Genomic DNA, 21,539 nt, shown 5'->3' on the forward strand with positions numbered 1-21,539 from the left:
AGGTTTCTATAAATACTACGTCTCAGTCACACGTCCCCATCAGCCTTACCTGTCAGGCCTCTCGTATTAAAATAAGTACAATTTAATCCAAGCGACTATCTTTGCCCCCTACCGTGATCCTGCCCATCGTGTTTACTGAACTATCTACCATTGCCTTCCAGCCTCTCACTTCCTCAGTCCTGCAAAGCATCTCCCCCCCACCCCCCAGCCAATCCAGTTTAAACCCACCCGTGTAGCACTAGCAAACCTGCCTGCCAAGATATTGGTTCCCTTCCAGTTAAGCTGCAACCCATCCCCCTTGTACATGTCACAATAAAGTACCTTTGAAACCTATTTACAGATCAGCCTCTGCACCAGAGGAGATCCCAATGATCCAAAAATCTGAATCCCTGCTCTGCACTGACACCTCAGATATGCATTCATCTGTGCTATCAGTTCCTACCCTCGCGTGTTATGTGAAGGCTGTCGTGATACTAAAGCAGGAGGCTGAACCAGTGATTAGTTATTGCTCTGTGTGAGGCCACTTTCTGTTAGTGGACTTTATAAAGAGGTTTGTTGCCATGGTGCTGGCTTGTATACAGAATATTGCAGTGTAACATGACATGATTGCAGGAAAAAGCCTTGCCAATGGATTGCCACTTTATTAGTTTTGTAAAAACAAGGATAAATTGAACCTTCAAAGAGTACATTGTAATGGTTTAGGTAGATTAGATCTTTGAGCATGCTAGTCCTGTGCAACAAGTATGGGCCAAAGTATCAGGGCCTGAGTAATTGAAATGTCAAGCGAGCTGGTTGACCGACACTTTGGCCTGATTACCCTGTGCGGATACAGCTTTGTCCTCTGGGCAACATGCAGACTCTGCCTCACTTGCAGCTCAGTCATAGTCCCACAGTTTGGAGAAAGGCCCTTCAGCCCAACTTGTCCATGCTGACCAACATCTACACTAGACCCACCTGCCCACGTTTGGCCTATAACACTCTAAACCTTTCCTATCCATGCACCTGTCCAAATGTCTTTTAAATGCTGTTATTATACCTATCTCCTCTGGCAGCTTGTTCTATATACCTACCATCCTCTCTGTGAATGCCTTGAAAACGTCCTCACTTTGCTTGTGATCACCTTGATCAGAAGCTCCATGTTTTCTACACTCGCTTCGAAAGGGAGAACATCGTTGTACCTTCGTGGGGCCCACTGCTCTGGCGGCACTAATCTCGGTAACAGAGGCTGACATCAGAAGATCTCTCATGATGGTGAACCCTCAAAGCATCCAGCCCCAATGGTATACATGGCCACTTCTTGAAATAAGCTGGCTGGAGCTTTTGTGGACATCTTCAACCTCTCCTTAGTGAGGTCCAATGTTCCCACCAGCTTTAAAAATCTTCAATTATACTGGTGCCTTGGAGCATGGGAGGCTGAGGGGGTGATCTTACAGGTGGATAAAATCATGAGGGGAATACATTACCCAAGGTTGGGAATCAAGAACCAGAGGACATAGGTTAAGATGAGAGGAAAGATTTAATAGGATCCTGAGGGGCAACTATCACACACAGGGTGGATATATGGAACGAGCTGACAGAGGAGGTGGTTTAGGCATGTACTATAACAGCATTTACAAGACATTTGGACATGTACATAGATAGGAAAGAAATATAGGAAATGGGCCAAATGCAGGCAAATGCGACTAGCCCAGTATGACAACTTGGTCAGCATAGACAAGCTTCTTCTCGCAGTTCATTCCAGATACGGGCTACCCTCTGAGTGAAAGATTTCCCACAAATCTCTCCCCTCTTACCTTAAGTCTGTGCCCTCTAGTTTTAGAATCCTCTACCCTGCGGAAAAAGACTCAGCGTTCGCTTTATCCATGCCCCTCATCATCTTGTACACTTCAATAAGGTCAGTTGCCAATGCTCCAAAGAAAAAAAGTCCCAGCTTCTCCAATCTCACCCTACAACTCAAGCCTGCAAACCCAGGTAACATCCTGGTGAATCTTTTCTGCACCATTTCCAACTGAATGATTAGTGGAGCAGCGTTGAATATGACCTTACTTGATTTGTATCAAAAGTTGGACCGCTACCCAAAAGCAATCAGCCTTTGTGGTAAGTAACAGGGAGGCCAAACCCAGCCTGTGTTAGTCATGCTGATACACTGATTTACTGCGGTGCTTACGCTTTAATATTATTATTTCATTTTTATTGCTTATCGTGGTTTATTTACGAGGATCTCTGTCAGTTAACAAGTTGAGTGAGGACTCTTCCCTTTCAATTTAAACTTCCTACTTTTAAGTGAGTATCTATTTTATTCAGAGGCCCGTTAATAATCAAGAACGTGTCAGGATGGAGACTATTCAATGGTGTTAAGTGTACAAGTGATCTTGGGTTTACTTTCCTGGGATTTATTACTGGTCTTCATTCATACACTCCCTCTTATTGTTGGCGTGTATAAATCACAGTGTGGTGATTGCTGGCCTCTCAGTTCAGCACCAGGTCTGGCTGGTTAAAGACACACTCGGCTGTGAAACAACATTACCTGAGAGTTCGTGTTGGAAGCTTCCCCTCTCACCACCGATCTGGGGCCTCTAATTCAAAGGAGCAACTTTTTTTTTAATGCTGGTTGAGTTTTTGTAACTTTGTGGCAAGCAGGTTAATAGTTAGTGAGGGAGATGAGGAGGTAAGTGGAAGTGCAACAACGATTAGTTCTGACTGATAACGCTGGGAGGATCGGCAGACATGAACCAGAACTGCCCCACGCTTGTCATCTCCGGCCTTCCGGAGGTGCCTCGGGACGACAGCCTGGGCTGCCGGCCAGTGAACCTGTATGACCGCCTGTCTGTGGCTCATCTCGATCTCCGCAGGGCCTCGCTCATCGACCCTCGAAGCAACCTGGTGACCTTGGTCCGGGGGAGCGTGGAGGAGGAAGAGGAGTCGTCGGAGAATGACACGGATGACCCCCAAATGAAGCCCACCAAAATCACAGCTGCAATCCCCTACATGAGCAGACCGTTGGCACTCGGCTGTCTGCTGCTGAATATCCTAGTCCCAGGGACAGGTATGTCTTAAATACGCCTGGCTTTATTTGGAAGTTGTTTCAATTAATACATGTATACCTTCATTTGAAGACTTCAGTCTGTAAAAAGGTCTCAACACGAACGCCATCTGTCCATTCAGACCAGATGCTGCCTGACCCACTGAGTTACTCCAGCACTTTGTGCTTTGCTTGATTCCAGGATCTGCAGTTCCTTGTGTCTCTATGCCTTTATCTTGCTTGATGCGGGACTATTGCATGTGGAAGTGAGGTAACCATAATCTGTACAATTCATCCTTTATCTGTAAAATGTATCATTTATCTGTACATTTAATTCTTAATCTGTACTCTTTATCCTTTATGTGTACATGTGGTGGGCTTGATTGCAATCATGTGTAGTCTTTCCTTTGACTGGATAGCACACAAACAAAAGCTTTTCACTGTACCTTGGTACACGAGACAATAATAAACCAAACTAAACTAGCTTGAGGAGATTTTCTTTTAATTCTTTAGTGTAAATATAGATTCAATTGGTGAGGCTGCATATGTTCAGTTCTGGTTACCCTGATATCATTATGCTGAAAAGAGTGCAGAGAAGATTTACAAGGATGTTGCCAGGACTTGAAGGCCTGAGATATAGGGAGAGGTTGGGCAGTCTGGGAGCGCAGGAGGTTGCGTGGTGATCTTATATACAGTAGGTGTATAAAATCATGAGAGGAATTTCACAAAGTCTTTTTCCCTGGGTAAGTCATAAGGTCATAAGTAATAGGAGCAGAATCAGGCATTTGGCCCATCAAGTCTACTCTACCATTCAATCAAGTGTCAGGAAGTCATGATACAGGTTTATAGGACTTTAGCTAGGCCACCTTTGGAGTATTGCATGCAGTTCTGGTCGCCCCATTACAGGAAGGATGTGGGGGCTTTGTAGATGGTGCAGAGGTGGCTTCACTAGAATGCTGCCCATATTAGATGGCATTAGCTACAGAGAGAGGTTGGACAGACTTGGATTATTTTCTCTGGAGCATTGGAGTTTGAGGGGAGACCTGATAGAAGTATATAAAATTATTAGAGGCATAGATAGGGTAGACAGTCAGAACCCATTTCCCAGGATGGAAGTGTGAAATACTATAGGGCACAGGTTTAAGTTGAGAGTGGCAAACTTTAAAGGAGATATGTGGAGCAATTTTTTTTACACCAACAATGGTGAGTGCCTGTCAGGCAGATTGGGCTCGTCAGCCTGGGAAGGCAGTCCATCCAGGAGGGAAAACTCTGATCTAAAACCTCCACTGCCTTGTGGCCATATCAAGTCATGGAAAAGGCTCCACGAGTAAACCTCCAGAAAAATCCGGAGTTGGAGTCTCTAAGGCAGTTCGTCGTTGTCTACAACCTCGCTCTGGCAGCTCCTGTGACGGCGCTGGTGCCAAACTGTAACGGCCCTGCTGTCCCTTTGGATCGATCAGTGACGAGGAGAGGGGGGACCTGCTGCATGGGCAACTGCCTGTCCTCCATATGACATTGCCCAGGGTTGCATCTGATTGGATGCATCACCCATGGTCAGCCATGACCGAGGGGAGCCTGCTATGGTGAGTGCCTGCAGTGCACTGCCAGCGGTGGTGGTGAAGGCAGATACAATAGTGGCGTTTAAAAGGCTTTTAGATAGGCACATGGGTATGCAGGGATATGGATCAATTAGTTTTACCCGGCATCATGTTCGGCATGGACATTGTGGGCTGAAAGGCCGGTTCCTGTACAGTTCTCTGGGAGTTGGGAATAGTCCATTTTAAGTGTATCGCTTTGGAAAACTATGACCCAGAACACTCACTGGAGGGTGATCTGATGGAGGTGAATAAAATCATGAGGGGAAATGACAGGGAGAATGCAGAGTCTTTTGCCCAGAGTAGGGGAATTAAAACTCAGAGGACATAGGTTACAGGTGAGAGGGGAAAGATTTAATAGGAACCTGAGGGGCAACTTTTTTACCCGCAAGGTGCTGGGTATATGGAACGAGCTGCTAAAGGAGGCAGTTGAGGCAGATACCGTAACAGCGTTTAAAAAACATTTGACTAGATACATGTGTAGGAAGAAACTGCAGATGTTGGTTTATATCAAAGACAGACCAAAGTGCAGGGTTAACTCAGACGGTCAGGCAGCAACTCTGGAGAAGAGGAATACGGATGTTTTGGGTTGGATCCTTCTTCAGACTACTGTGTCTATGTGATTTTGCGTCTATCTGGCAGTGTGCATGGATATGAAAGGTTTAGAGGGATATGGACCAAATGTGGGAAGGTGGGACTAGTGTAGATGGGGCATGTTGGTCAGCATGGGCGAGTTGGGCCGAAGAGCTTGTTTCCGTTCTGTCTGACTGTGACTGCCTGAGGGGGGCGGGCTGAGCTTTAGATGATCATTGTGATCCACGTGTAATATTCACCCAGAACTGCCCAGAGCTGAGCCTGAGGTTTGTACTGAGTTCTTGAATCAGCTATCATGGCCAGTTTTCCTCTGCCAACTTCAGCTGGTGAACCGGTTGGGGACCTAGATCCAAATGATAATCTTGTGGTTGATGCCAAAGCTGGTAGAATCACATAGAGTGAGCACAGAATTTACAACACGGAAAGAGGCCCTTCAGCCCAACTTGCTCATGCTGACCAAGATGGTCCATCTAAGCTAGTCCCACCTGTCCATGTTTGGCCCATACCCCTCTAAACCTTTCCTATCTATGTAGTTGTCCAAATGTATTTTACATGTTGTTATGGTACCTGCTTCAAATATCTCATCTGGCAACTCATTCTATATACCCACCACCCTCTGTGTGGAAACTTTGCCCCTGATGTTCCTATTAAACCTTTCCCCTCTCTCCTTAAGCCTATGTCCTCTAGTTCTTGATTCCCCTACTCTGAATAAAAGACCCTATTCACCCTATCTACAGTATTTCCCTCATGATTTTATACACCTCTATAAGATCACCCCTCGTCCTCCTGCGCTACAAGGAATAAAGCCAGCCCAATCTCTCCCTATAGCGCAGGCCTTGAGTCCTGGCAACATCCTCTTTAATCTTTTCTACACTCTTTCCAACCTCATGACATCCTTATAGCAACATTCTTTGGACTAAAGTTGTCAAGAAACACATACAGTCATTAACAGCACTAACAACAAGGAAGTAAGAAAGTCGGGGACAATATGTAAACAGATCTACAACAGAAGGCACAGCTGCAAAGACTGTTATGTGTGGGGATTGCTTTTGTTATAAATTAATTTACAAAAGCTGTACGTGACGTGCTAATCCACACCCCGCCTCTACATCCAGGCCTACAGTGGATGTGGAGAGGACCAGAGGCCATAGTCTCAGAATAAAAGGACGCACCTTTAGAAAGATGAAGAGGAATTTCTTTAGTCAAAGGGTGGTGAATCTGTGGAATTCATTGCCACAGACGGCGGTGGAGGCCAAATCAATGGGTATTTTTAAAATGGAGATTGATAGGTTCTTGATTAGTAAGAGTGTCAAAGGTTATGGGGAGAAGGCAGGAGAATGGGGTTGAGAGGGAAAGATAGATCAGTCACAATTGAATGGCGTGGTAGACTTGATGGGCCAAATGGCCTAATTCAGCTCTTATAACTTATGAATTTATGAACACCCACTACCCACAAGATGATCACCCAGTACGTCACCAGAGGACAGTGTAGAGGTATTCTTCTATTCTGCGCACACCGATTTTCAACTCAAATCAAACAAAATATATTAGAATTAGAGCCACTACAGCTTCCTCTGGCAGCTCAGGATACCGAGTACCCTCTGTGTGAAATGTTGCCCAATATCTATATCTATATCTCTGTACATATAACTCTGATCTTGGATGTGTATTTATTTGTGTGTGTGTTTGTGTGTAATCAAATCTTCGCGAGAAAACGATGCGGTAACGGTAAAATGTTTACATATTCCAGTAGACATTTTTCCCCTGGAGTCCAAAATCGCCTTATCTGAAAATTTCATGCTTTATAACTCGAGTTATTAATGAAAATGTTCAAAAATCTGACAAAACTTTGAATTTAAAAACGATTGTCTTTCGCTGATGACGTCACAATGGGTCTGTGTGCCGTTCTTCCTCGCGCTGCGAGTGACGTCACCCCCCCCAACCCTCCCTCCTCCCCTCCGTTATTCAAAAGACGCAGCTGGAGATGAAGTCGGGCCTTGGACTGAAGACCAAAGAACATAGCTGCAGGCTGCGGCAGCCCAACTCGCGGTCCTTTTGGTTGACATTCGCCTGCCCGCCCGCTCGCTCACCCGCTCGCCTGCTGCCTCGCCGCCACGCTCAAGGTCCTCGTGTCGGCACATGGTGGGGAGGTTGCTGCCGCTCTCTGCCTCTATTGCTGCCCTCTCTCTGCCTCTGCCCTCTGCCCTCTGTCTCTGTCTCTGCCCCCTGCCTCGTCGCCTCGCCCCCTCGCTCGGGGTCCTCGTGTCGGGTTGGGCATGAATAATATTAATATAATATCAAGGGGGGTGGTTAGTGTGTGTGTGGGGGGTGGTTAGTGTGTGTGTGTGTGAAGGGTGGTTAGTGTGTGTGTGATGCCGCAGACCGCCCCCCACCCCGCAACCACGCGTTGATGGGACGGGACCCAACGGGTCCCACTTGGTCTAGTCCCTCTTAACTCTCTTCCCCCTCACATTAAACCTGTGCACTTCAGATTTAGAATTGTCTATCCTGGGAAAAATACTATGATTGTTCACTTTATCCATATGGGCAGCACAGTGTCGCATCGGGTGGAGCTGCTGCCTCACAGCGCCAATGATCTGGATTCAATACTGACCTTGGGTGCTGTGTATGTGGAGTTTGCACGTTCTCCCTGTGACCACGTGGGTTTTCTCCGGGTACTTTGGTTTCCATTGACATCCCAAAGACGTGTGAGATTGTAAATTGCCTCCAGTGCGTAGAGAGTGGATGAGAATATGAGATAACATTGAACTGGTGTGAATGGGTGATCAATGTTTGACGTGGACTCGGTGGGCCGAAGACCCTGTTTCCATGCTGTATCTCTAGACTAGGTGGCAATGGGGCGAGCAGAACTGCATGCAATGTGACCAACCACGGCCTGACTGTGGAGCTGTGAAGCTGCAGGGCTGTTGGGAAGCGCTCTGAGTGAGGGGTGGCCTGGCTCATCCATGGATCCATCACTCAACAGTGTGTGATGTTGCAGGGACCATCGTGTCGGGGCTCAGCCTGCTGTGCTGCTCCGAACCGGCCACCCCCACAGGCAGCAAGAGCAGTGACGAGACATTGGCCCTGGTCTGCCTCAACGTGTGGGTGGGCATCTCACAGCTCTTCACCGTACCCTTCCTCCTGGTCGGCTGGCTCTGGAGCATCATCTGGGGCGTGATGATGATCAACCTCGCCTGTGAGTATCTCCCGGCAACTCCCTCCACACTTAACTTTCTGATTCTTCCTCGAGTCCGGTGAGATCTCCAAGTAACAGTCACCACTCCCACCTCACCAGCCCTAGTTTTATTGCCAATTAACTAAATGTATCCTGCAGTTACCCTCCCTCCTCAGAAAACTACTCGCCTCATTTATCCCAGCAAAGCCCCTTAGTATTCAGTCTCTCTGTTTCCCTCCCCTGGTTTAAGGAAAATGCTCCAACTTCCCCATCCAGGTTCAGGGAGAACGTGCAAACTCCACATACAAAAGAGACGACAGAGAGTGGTGGACACTGCCACTATCACAGGTACTGACCTCCCCACCATTGAATGGACCTACAAGAGGCATTGCCTCAAAAAGGTAGCAATTATCAAAGACCCACGCCACTCTGGCCACGCTCTCATCTCGCTGCTACCATTGGGAAGAAGGTACAGGAGCCTGAAAACTGTGATCTCCAGGTTCAAGAACAACTTCTTCCCAGCAACCATCAAGTGCTTGAACACTGCACAACACTAACCTCGGCAACTATGGTCTTCTATGGGCTGTGTCTTTGGTTGCAGTATAAACTTCAGCTTTGCACTAGTATGGCTATCTAGAATCATGGTTATTAATTTCCTGTATAATTGATTATTGTGTATTTATCTCTGTGTCATAACGTCACAGTCATAGGGTCATACAGAACGTAAACAGGCCGTTCAGCCCAACGCGTTCATGCTGAACAGAATATCCCTAGAAGCTAGTCCCACCTGCCCACGTTTGGTCCATATCCCTCTAAACCTTTCCTATCCATGAACCTGCGCAAATGTCTTTGAAATGATGTTATAGCACCTGCTTCAACTACCTCCTCTGGCAAGCTTGTTTAATTTACCCACCACCCTCTGAATGAACTGTGGACAGTTAAGTTTACAGACCTGTTAAGCTGCAGAAAATAAGAATTTCAGTCTCTTCGTCTCCTCCATGACTTCCGTTTTCCAGGCCCCCACTATCTCATCTTCAACATGGATGTCCAGTCACTCTACACCTCCATCCCCCACCAGGAGGGTCTTAAAGCCCTCCGTTTCTTCCTCGACCGCAGAACCAACCAATCTCCGTCTACCAATACTCTCCTCCGTCTAGCGGAGCTGGTCCTTACCCTCAACAACTTTTCCTTTAACTTCTCCCATTTCCCCCAAATCCAAGACGTAGCTATGGGCATGCGCATGGGCCCCAGCTATGCCTGCCTCTTTCAATCAATCAATCAATCAATATTTATTACATGTCATTTGAACCTCAGTGAGGCTCAAACGAAACTCCGTTTCCACAGCCATACAAAGAAAGACAATACCCTACAGACATACACACAATTCAATTTACAAAAACATCCATCACAGTGAACCCACTGTGATGGAAGGCAAAGTCTTTTCTCTCCCCTGTTCTCCATTTCTCTCCCGATGTCGAAGCCCCAGGCGGTCGATGATAAGTCCCACGGCCATTTTAGGCCGCGCGGGGCGATGTACGGCCCCACTCCCAGTCTAAATGTCACAAAGTTGGAGCCCCTGGCGGGCGCTGGAATGTCCCATGACCATGAAGCCGCCCGGGCGATGTACGGCCCCGCTCCGGGTCGTTCCAACCCCGCGACACGGGCTAGAGAAGTCGCATTGCGGGAGCTCCGAAAAGCAGTCTCTCCACCCGGACCCGCGAGCTCCCGATACCCCGACTGTCCACCGGACCTGCGGCTGCAGCTGGAGCCTCCGAGCTACGTGGTCGGGCCGCAGCAGCGAGTCACCACCGCTCCCCACGCTCCGTTCAGGCTGGAGGCCGCTCCACGATGCTAGGCCCCAACGACAACGGAGACCCAACAGGAAAAAGGTCGGGTCTCACGTACAGGGAAGAGGTTTTAAAAAGTTTTCCCCTTCCCCCCGCCCCCCACATATACACTGTTAAAAACACTATTAAAAAACACAAACAACTACATTTAACTAGACAAAAAATTAAAAAAAAGACAGACAGGCTGCAACAGTGAGTCGCGCCGCCTTCTCTTTGTAGGGTACGTCGAATGATCCTTGTTCGAGGCGTACCGTGGCCCTATCCCCGAACTCTACCTCCGCTATATTGACAACTGGATTGGTGCAACCTCTTGCACCCACGCAGAACTCACTGACTTCATCCATTTCACCGCTAACTTCCATCTGGCACTCAAATTCACCTGGACCATTTCCGACATCTCCCTTCCGTTTCTAGACCTCACTAACTCCATCACAGGTAACAGACTACTGACCGACATCCACTACAAATCCACTGACTCCCATGGCTAACTTGACTACACTTCTTCCCAACCTGCTTCCTGTAAGGACTCTGTAAGGGCTCTATCCCTTACTCCCAATTCCTTCGTCTACACTGCATCTGCACCCAGGATGAGGTGTTCCAAACCAGGGCATCGGAGATGTCCTCTTTCTTTATGGAACTGGGGTTCCCCTCTTCAACTATAAATGAGGCTCTCCCCAGGGTCTCCTCTATATCCCGTAGCTCCGCTCTCACTCCCCATCCCCCCACTCATAACAAGACAGAGTCCCCCTTGTCCTCACCTTCCACCCTACCAGCGGTCACATACAACAGATAATCCTCTAGCATTTTCGCCACCTCCAACGGGATCCCACCACTGGCCAAATCTTCCCATCTCCTCCCCTTTCGGCTTTCCTCTGTAACTCTCTGGTCCCCGTAACTCTCAGTCCCACCGCAAATTGGAGGAGCAGCATCTCATATTTTGCTTGGGTAGTTTACACCCCAGCGGTATGAACATGGACTTCTCAAATTTCAGGTAGTCCTTGCTTTCTCCCTCCTTCCCCTCCCCTTCCCAGTTCTCCCACAGCCTACTGTCTCCACCTCTTCCTTTCTTCCTGCCCCCCCCCACCCCCACATCAGTCTGAGGAAGAGTCTCGACCCGAAACGTCACCTATTCCTTCGTTCCATAGATGCTGCCTCACCCGCTGAGTTTCTCCAGCATTTTTGTCTAGCATAAGAATTTCAGTGTTCAGTTATCAATACATATGTCTTGACTTTTGATAATCAAAGATCTCTTCCATTCCAAGTGCCATTCTAATAATTCTTTGGACTTTCTCCAAGGCCCTAATGCCCTTGAAAAATTGCACCTCCTCCAAACTTTACCTGTTGCATATTGGATTCCTGTTTGTGTTAAGCTCACTGTGCTATTTTTAGGATATTTGCAAATATATTGGTGTAATATTCGAAAACTAGGTCATGTAAATAACGTGTGGAAGAAGAGGTTAAGTAGAGACACAGGGCTTAAATCGGTAAATAACCAAAGGTCATGTACTTCAGATACCCATTCCTCGCATTTTACATTTCACTCCCCATCTTTCCTGACCGTTCAGACTAATGGAGTAGCGGGGAGAAAGCTGGAAAAGAGAGTTGGGAGTTGGGCAAAGAATGTCGTAGCTGGTAGAGCAGCTGACCTTGTGTGCTGTCTGCGCAGTTTGCACGTTCTCTTTGTGACCACATGGATTTCCTCCAGGTGCTCCTGTTTCCTCCCACATCCCAAAGACATGTGGACGTGAGTAGTAGGGGACCGAAGAAGATAAATGGGAAGAATGGTTCTTATGGATGGGAGATGAGTGTAAGGAGGAAGGGAAAGGAGCAGATTACTGGAATGGGGGGGGGGGGGGGGGGGATTACCTTATTGAAGTGTATAAGATCATGAGGGGCATGGATAAAGTGAACTCTCACAGTCTTTTCCCCAGGGTAGAAGATTCTAAAATTAGCGGGCATAGGCTTAGATGAGAAGCAAGAGATTTAAGAGGAGTCTCGGGGGCAACATTTTCACTCAGAGTGTAGTCTGTATCTGGAATGAGCTGCCAGAGGAAGCTATAGAAGTGGATTCAATTATGACTTTTAAGAGACATTTGGATAGATATATGGACAGGAAGGGTTTAGAGGGATATGGGTCAAATGCAGGCAAACGGGAGTAGGCCTTTCTGCCAACCTGGTCGTCATTGACAATGTGGGCCGAAGGGCTTGTTTCCGTGCTGTAGAGCTCTATGACTCCATAAGCAGAGACCACAGTTTGTCCCTGACACTCGGTTTGAATTGAATGGAGCAGCAATTATCTTTCAATCCGATAGTGCAAATTCTAAAGTCCTTGTATGTGAATACTTGGACAATAAACGTATTCATTCATTAATTCATTCATTCATAAAGCTGATGCTTATACTGTTGAAAGATATGACAGGTTTTGATGACTCTTGTCTCTTTGCTGCAGATGAACAGAGGAACATAGGAGAAGCCCAGGGTGTCACCATGGAAACCAAGACTGAACCCGTGTTCCTACCTTCAACAATAAACCACTCTGCAAAATGAAACTAACTTTTCTCAGAACCTTTTCCCCAGGGTGGAAAGATCAAATACTGAAGGGCATGGTTTTGAGGTGAGAGGGGCAAAATTTACAGATGTGTGGAGCAAATTTTGATTTTGCGGAGTGTGGAGAGTACATGGAATTTAATTTTATATTTTACTAGAGCAAGTGGGACCCGTTGGGCCCCTTTCCCCCAACGCAATAATCCACCACTCACCCGTTTCCCCAACGCAACCCGTTTCAACCACTCACCCGTTGCCCCAACCTTGAGTACAACTGCATCATGATGGATGGCCAACACAGCACCAGGGTTTCAGACCCTGATTATATTACATCAACTCTCCGGTCAGAGCTAGCACGCTAGCTGGGGACGGAAGAGAGTGGCAGGACATCATGAAACAGATGGCACCACTCAACCTCAAGTTGGAGTGAAAGCCATAGATAAATAGATAGATAGAAACAAATATGCTTGGTGTGAATCAGCTCATGGGCCTTCACCCCAGACTGGGATGGGATGACAATGGTGCTGGGACCCTCGAGGTCCCTGGACTAGGCCTCCATTAAACAGTCCCAAGTGTGCAATGAAAAGGTGTGAGACTCACTGTTTGGTTGTTTTGTTGCTTATTTTGTTGTTATTTTAATTAATGTTTAATTTCTAATTTTATATGGTTGAAGTGTTCTTTCTCCACCATTGATCCTAAACCTGGGAACCCCCTTGTACCGTTGCTTAGTAGCTGCGAGAGTGGGCCAACAAGAGTTCAAATCCCACATGGCAACAAAGGTTTTTAAATTCAGTCATTAAATAAAACATAAATGTTTAACGAAACACTTGTCTCTGTATCAGTAATGTTGAAATCATTGCAGATCACAATCTACAGTTCACACCCAGCCTTATTTCTGTGATTCCATACCCCACAATGCATGTTGACCTTTCTCCTCCGCACTTCAGGCCAATTAAGCAGCAAAGTGCTGGAGGAACATGGAGCTGTGAAATTCTTACTTGCTACAGCTTTACAAGTCCATTAACACAACAGTACACAAATACATATACTAGACCAAGTGGGACCCGTTGGGTCCCGTCCCCTCAAGGCGCAGTTCCTGGGGGGAGGGGGGGGGGGGGCTGCGGCGTCACACACACACTAACCACACTAACCACCCCCCACACACATACACTAACCACCCCTCACACACACAAACTACCCTCCTTGATATTATATTAATATTATTAATTAGCTCCTTTTACCCCATCCCTGCCCTATCCACACGCAAACCCCCCAACTCGCAGGTGCATCTAGAGAGGGAGGGAGTAGAGAGGGCAGAGAGAGAGGGGGCAGAGACAGAGAGGGAGGGGCAGAGACAGAGAGGCAGAGGGAGAGAAGGAGGGGGAGGGAGGGAGAGAGAGGGAGAGAGAGGGGGAGAGAGGGGGGGAGAGAGGGGGGGAGAGAGAGGGGGGAAAGAGGGGGGAGAGAGGGGGGAGAGAGGGGGAGAGAGGAGAGAGAGAGGGGGGTGAGGGGGGAGTGAGGGGGGTGAGAGGGGGGAGAGAGGTGGGAGAAAGAGGTGGGGAGCGAGGGGGGAGAGATAGAGGGGGTTAGCGAGAGGGGGTTAGAGAGCGAAGTGCTCGGGGGGGAGAGAGAGGGGCCTGGTGGGAGAGAGAGAGGGGGCCGGGGGAGAGAGAGATTGGCCCGGAGAGAGAGAGGAGCGCGTGGGAGAGAGAGAGGGGCCCGGAGAGAGAGAGGGGCCCGGGGGGAGAGAGAGAGGGGCCCGGGGAGGAGAGAGAGGGAGGCCCGGGGGGAGAGAGAGGGAGAGGCCTGGGGGGAGAGAGAGGAACTGAACGAGCGACCAAGAACTTGGCGGCTTCAGTACAGGGTTCGACTTGCTCGTTCTTTTTGTGTCTTTTGGAGCGGGAGGGCGGGCAGAGATGGAGCGGCGGCGGCGGCGGGTAGGCGAGCAGGTGGGCGGTCCTTTTTATCTCAAAGTTTTGAAAGATTTTTGAACATTTTCAGTAATAACTGAAATTTTCAGATAAGGCGATTTTGGACTCCACGGGAAATATCTCTACCGGAATGTGTAACATTTTTACCGTCACTGTGTCGTTTTTTTCGCGAAGATGTGATTTCACACAAACACACAAACAAATAAATACACATCCAACACCAGAGTTTAAAGGGCCTGTCCCACTGTACGAGATAATTCAAGAGTTCTTCCGAGTTTTCCCCTGATTCGAACTTGGAGAATGTCCGTAGCGGGTCCGTATGAGTTTGTGGATGTCTCGTAGCGGCTCGTACGAGTAAAAAGTAACAATTGTTTTCATCACGAGTATTTTTTTACTCGTGGACATTTTTCAGTGTTGAAAAAACGTCACGAGTAAAAAGTAACAATTGTTTTCATCACGAGTATTTTTTTACTCGTGGACATTTTTCAGTGTTGAAAAAACGTCACGAGTTTACTAGATTGCCCGAGTACCTACCGTTACCCGTACGAGCCGCTACGAGACATCCACGAACTCCTACGGACCCGCTACGGACATTCTCCGTGTTCGAATCAGGGGAAAACGCGGGAGAACTCTTGAATTACCTCGTACAGTGGGACAGGCCCTTTATAAGTATAGAGATATAGCATGGAAACGGGCCATTCGGCCCAACTCGTCCATGCCGATTAAGATGCTCCATCTACACTAGCTCTATTCCTCATGTTTGGCTCATATCCCTCCAAACCTTTCCGATCCATGTACCTGTTCAAATGTCCTTTCAATGCTGTTTTAGTACCTGCCTCAACTATCATCAACTACATGGATGGTAACCAAAGACGGAATGGTACAATTTTGGTTGCCTAATTATGGTGTACAATTTTGGTCGCCTAATTATAGGAAGGATGTCAACAAAATAGAGAGAGTACAGAGGAGATTTACTAGAATGTTGCCTGGGTTTCAGCAACTAAGTTACAGAGAAAGGTTGAACAAGTTAGGGCTTTATTCTTTGGAGCGCAGAAGGTTAAGGGGGGACTTGATAGAGGTCTTTAAAATGATGAGAGGGATAGACAGAGTTGACGTGGATAAGCTTTTCCCACTGAGAGTAGGGAAGATTCAAACAAGGGGACATGACTTGAGAATTAAGGGACTGAAGTTTCGGGGTAACATGAGGGGGAACTTCTTTACTCAGAGAGTGGTGGCTGTGTGGAATGAGCTTCCAGTGAAGGTGGTGGAGGCAGGTTCGTTTTTATCATTTAAAAATAAATTGGATAGTTATATGGACGGGAAAGAAATGGAGGGTTATGGTCTGAGCGCAGGTATATGGGACTAGGGGAGAATACGTGTTCGGCACGGACTAGAAGGGTCGAGATGGCCTGTTTCCATGCTGTAATTGTTATATGGTTATATGGTACCATTCTGCGCCGTTTAGGCACCACCGTTTCGCCTTTTCGGGGTGTTAGGGTTAGGGTTTCGGGGTATTAGGGTTTCGGGGTGTTAGGGTTAGGGTTTTGGGGTGTTAGGGTTTTGGGGTGTTAGGGTTTCGGGGTCTTAGGGTTAGGGTTTTGGGGTCTTAGGGTTAGGGTCAGGGTTAGAGTTATGGTTAGGGTTAGGGTTCTGATGAGTACAGATATTATAAACGGAGGCACCGAAAAGTACCCGATCCAACCAAAGAGGTAGATAGTAATTCAGCACTGCTCGCTGGTTGTTGTAGGATGATTCGGTTGCCTGAAGGAGTCCTAACCTACCCAACCTCCTAGCCAAGGAATAGAGTCCCAGCCTGCCCAACCTCTCCCTATAGCTCAGGTCCTTAAGTCCTGGCACCATCCTCGTAAATCTTTTCTGCATCCTTTCCTGCTTAACGGCATCTTTCCAGAAGCAGGGAGACTAAAATTGAACACCATATTCCAAGTGAGGCCTCACCAACGTCTTGTACAACTTTAACGTACCATCCCAACTTCTATATTCAGTACCGTTACTGGTAAAGACAAGTGTGTCAATTACCTTCTTGGCCAACTTGTCTTCCTGCGAATGCCACTTTCAGGGAACAGTGTACATGTACAACTAACGCTGTTGTTTCTGGGTTCACTATAGAGGAGAGGAAGTGGACAGACTGTCTCTGTTGTTTCTCTCTCTCTCCCAGGTCAGTGATTTGTCACATAACCATCTGTCAGACATGGTGTGACCATCTGCCTATCTAATCTTCCTGCAGCAGTTATTCCTGTTCACATCAAGGAGACACGAGCTACCTTGCTTTGTACTATTGCTTCCGACCGAAAACGTCACCTATCCATGTTCTCCAGAGATGCCACCTGATCTGCTGAGTTCCTCCAGCACTTTGTGTTCTGTGCAAGATTCCAGCATCTGCAGTTCCCGGTGTCCCCATTGACTTACCTCATTTAGTTTTATTATAATGATATGAGGGAATATCATAAACGGTTAATTTTAGGTTTGTTATTGCCCTGTGGTAGCGAAAAGCTTTGTTTTGCAAGTTACCCAATCAAATCATATATATTGTACATACATACAATCAAGTCAAATTCAAATACTATAGGTAGAGCAAAGGAGAAAATGCAGAGTGCAGAATATAGTTCTCAGTGTTGTAGTGCACCAGTTCCCGAGACAAAGTCCAATGTTAATGGAGTAATGCAGTTATCAGATGTGCTTTTCATTAAAAAATATTAAATGTCCATCATGAAGACTGAATAAAGAGCCCTGTCATGATCAATATACATTAGGTGCAGGATTAGTCCATTCGGCCCTTCGAGCCAGCACCGCCATTCACTGTGATCATGGCTGTACCCCGTTCCTGCCTTCTCACCATATCCCCTGACTCTATCTTTAAGAGCTCTATCTAACTCTCTCTTGGAAGCATCCAGAGAATTGGCCTCCACTGCCTTCTGAAGCAGAGAATTCCACAGATTCACAATTCTCTGGGTATAAATTTCTTTCCTCATCTACGTTCTAAATGGCCTACCCCGTATTCTTAAACCATGGCCCCTGGTTCTGGACTCCCCCAACATCGGGAACATGTTTCCTGCCTCTAGCGTGTCCAATCCCTTAATAATCTTATATGTTTCAATAAGATACCCTCTCATCCTAAATTCCACAGTATACAAATCCAACCGCTCCATTGTATCAACATATGACAGTCCCGCCATCCCGGGAATTAACCTCGTGAACCTACGCTACACTCCCTCAATAGCAAGAATGTCCTTCCTCAAACTTGGTAACCAAAACTGCACATAATACTCCATGTGGGGTCTCACTAGGGCCAATATAACTGCAGAAGGACCTCTTTGCTCCTATACTCAACTCCTCGTGTTAGGGAGAATTAGTTAGAGTTTCCCTTTATTGTCATTCAAACAATGGTTTGAACAAAATTGCATACCTTGCAGTCATGACAGAAAAAAAAGCAACAGAACACACAATTAACACAGTTTAACACAAACGTCCATCACAGTGAATCTCCAGACCCCTGCTCGCTGTGATGGAAGGCAAAAAGTCTTAAAGTCTTTTCTCTTCCTTGCTTGTTCTCCCGCTGCATTGAGGCGATCCAGGCTTTCGATATTAGGCCCCCCGCCGGGTGGTGGTAAGTCCCGCGGCCGAATCCAAGCTCCGCGAACGGGCCGATTCAAACTCCATGACCCGGGGTGGACGAAGCTGCCACCCTCCAGTCCAGCGGACGAAGCTGTTGTTGCTGAAGCTCCCGAGAATCGGTCACCAACCTGGGACCTGCGAGCTCCAGATGTTACTGTCCACAGGGCCCGCGGCCGAAGCCTCTGAAGCTCCGAAGTCAGGTCGCAGCCACAGCGCCACCACAGCCTCCGAAGTCAGCCAGCTCCGTGATGTTGAGTCCACAGGCTCTGCCGCCAGAGCCTCAAGGTGTCACCAGTTGGAGGCCGCCAGCTCCACGATATTAGGCCTCAGCGCAGACGGAGACGGAGATACGACAAGGAAAAGGTCGCATCCCCGTTGAAGGAAGAGGTTAAAAAAAGTTTCCCCCACCCCCCACATATACACAACTAAAAATAAACTAAAACATACATCTAACAAGACAAAAGAAAACAAAAAAAGGAAAAGACAGACGGACGGACTGCAGGCAAGCCACAACTGCTTGGCAGCGCCGCCACTTCCGGAAGGCCAACATGCCATTAGCTTTCTTCACTGCCTGCTATACCTGCATGCTTACTTTCAGTGAGTGATGACCAAGGACCCCCAGATCTCTTTGTACTTCCCCTTTTCCCAACTTGATACCATTCAGATAATAACCTGCCTTCCTGTTTTTGCTACCAAAGTGGATAATCTAACATTTATCCACATTAAACTGCATCTGCCATGCATCCGCCCACTCACTCAACCTGTCCAAGTCACCCTGTCACCCTGCATCCCCATAGCATCCTCCTCACAGTTCACACTGCCATCCAGCTTTGTGTCATCTGCAAATTTGCTGATGTTACTTTGAATCCCTTCATCTAAATCATTGGTGTATATTGTAAATAGCTGCGGTCCCAGCATCGAGTCTTGCGGTACCCCACAAGTCACTGCCTGCCATTCTGAAAGGGACCCGTTAATCCCTACTCCTTGTTTCCTGTCTGCCAACCAGTTTTCTATCCATGTCAGTACCCCACCCCCAATACCTAGCCTCTGTGTGACTTGTCAGAGGGGGGTTGTGTATTGGCCTAATGTCATCATAATTGGAAAAATGGCTCAACTCTGTATCCTGGACAGTCCATAGTAGATCATGGTTGGTGACGTTAGATGATGGTTGCTTGGAAGAAGCTGTTCTTGAACCTGGAGGTCACGGTTTTCAGGCTCCTGTACCTTCTTCCCGATGGTAGCAGCGAGATGAGAGCGTGGCTAGGGTGGTGTGAGTCTTTGAAAATTATGCTAGCTGCCATTCTGTTGCCCCATATTCCTTGAGTGCTTCTGAAAATGCCATTGCCGCATGTTAGTTTGTGAATGTTAGCAGCTTGGGAAGGTCTTTGTCCATTGTTTTCTCCCTACTGTCTCTCCCTTTGTGTAGGGAGCTTCTGGCGGCTGGCCACGATCATGTCAAGCTCACCTCGTGCTCTCTCTCTCGCTCTCTCTCTCTCTTAGGTTTAGCATTATTATTATTATCACGTACCGAAGTACAGTGAAATGCTTTTGTTTGTCTGGTATCTAATCAAAATAAGACAATGTTATAATAAAGTAATAAAAAGGAACTGCAGATGCTGGTTTATACCAAAGATAAACAAAATGTCGGAGTAACTCGGTAGGTCAGGCAGCATCTCTGGAGAACATTGATAGGTGACGTTTTGGGTCGGGACCCTTTTACAGTCTGTAGAAGATCTGACCAAAGCTCCCGACCTGAGACATCACCTATTCATGTTCTCCAGAGAGGCTGCCTGACGTCAGGGCTGGATTTAGATGAAGAGAGGCCCTAGGCTATTCCACTTGTGAGGCCCCTTCCTATCCCCCACCCCCACGACGAGAGGAAGATGGAAGAGTCCACCAGATTGACACCGATGTGCAGCCGAGCGTGGCCAATGAGATAAGGGCTGGAAAGCTGCGCTTTTTATTTATTGCCAGTGCTAGTGTTGAGTTATCGGCTTAAAACACTATTATTCTGAAATGGTGTACGGCCCATCCCGAGGTTGGAACGGCGCTCCCGTCGGGGCGGCCCAGCCCGAGGGTGGAACGGCGCTCCCGTGAGGGCGGCCCAGCCCGAGGGTGGAACGGCGCTCCCGTCGGGGCGGCCCAGCCCGAGGGTGGAACGGCGCTCCCGTCGGGGCGGCCCAGCCCGAGGGTGGAACGACGCTTCCGTCTGGGCGGCCCAGCTCGAGGGTAATGGCGCTCCCGTGAGGGCGGCCTGGCGCGGGGCTGAGACGCTCACGTGAGGGTGACCCGGCTCGGGGCTGGAACGGTGCTCCGGTGGCTGAGACGGCGTTCTGGCGGCGGCCTGAGTCCGGGGTTCGGCCGCGGACCAGTGGACGACGTTGTCAACAGCTGCGTCCGCTGGACTGGAGGGCGGCAGCTTCGACCACCCCGGGCCGCGGTGTTTGAACCGGCCCGTTCGCGGAGCTCGGTGAGCCGCGGGACTGATTTACCATCGCCCGGTGGGGTATCGCCTCAGCGCAGAGGGAGAAGAGGAGGAAAGAGACTGCAGCCCTAAGATTTTTGCCTCCATCACAGTAAGGAGGTGCTTGGTGGACTCACTGTGGTGGATGTTAATTTGTGTTACTGTCTGTTCTGTTGTCTATTATTGTATTATTGTATGTATGACTGCAGGCACGAAATTTCGTTCAGACTGAAAGGTCTGAATGACAATAAAGGAAATTCAATTCAATTCAATTCAACACGGAAAATTACTGAAGTGTTGTTTAGAGACTACAGTGCGTTGTGACAGCATATGTAAGAAAGGCCTATGACAGTGACAAAAATATTATACACCAGGCCTATACAAAGCTTTTCAAAAAGGGGGAGTGTCAAGGCAGGATTACAAAAATTTAATGTGAAATAAGTGCATGCAGCGCATATCACAAGCGCGAAGCTCAAAGACCCTTGCGACTGGGGTTTTAGATGCTCCCTGGTGCATTCTGAGCCTTAATTTGGAGCATTTTTGCACCAAATTTATGACCAATATTTCAGAAATAATTTTGGTTGAGTCAAGAGTAATGAGTGGTTGGAATGGGATGATTGGGGTCATTGTTGTATACATTTTTTTTAATCAAGAATTGAAGCTGTCCTTGTTTTAATAATCAAGTTGTACTGTAAAATGTCATGTAAAATGTTATAAAGGAGCATGCAAAC

The sequence above is a fragment of the Amblyraja radiata genome, chromosome 8, assembly GCF_010909765.2.
Source record: "Amblyraja radiata isolate CabotCenter1 chromosome 8, sAmbRad1.1.pri, whole genome shotgun sequence".
In the NCBI taxonomy this organism is placed as follows: domain Eukaryota; kingdom Metazoa; phylum Chordata; class Chondrichthyes; order Rajiformes; family Rajidae; genus Amblyraja; species Amblyraja radiata.